This window comes from Myotis davidii, unplaced genomic scaffold, assembly GCF_000327345.1.
Source record: "Myotis davidii unplaced genomic scaffold, ASM32734v1 scaffold1914, whole genome shotgun sequence".
Lineage (NCBI taxonomy): Eukaryota > Metazoa > Chordata > Mammalia > Chiroptera > Vespertilionidae > Myotis > Myotis davidii.
The window spans coordinates 313,367-313,616 of NW_006285311.1; positions in this window are offsets into that span (position 1 = coordinate 313,367).

Here is a 250-nt window from a genome sequence, read left to right on the forward strand (position 1 = left end):
TGGCCCCAGATGGAGCCCTGAGGGGAGGCCTTCATCTCCACGGATGAGGAAGGGCCCAGCGTCTCCTAAAGGAGCCGGAAATGCCGTCCCTGGAGGGGACCCAGGAGCGAGGGGCACAGCGCCCCCCCCCGCCTCAGGCCTGGGTGAGCACCCCCTTTTCAGGCTGGAGACGCAGCACCTGCTCCGGCACCGCTCAGAGCTGCACGCCTTTCCCGGCAGGAAACCAAAGCTGACAGGGCCCCGGCCCCCC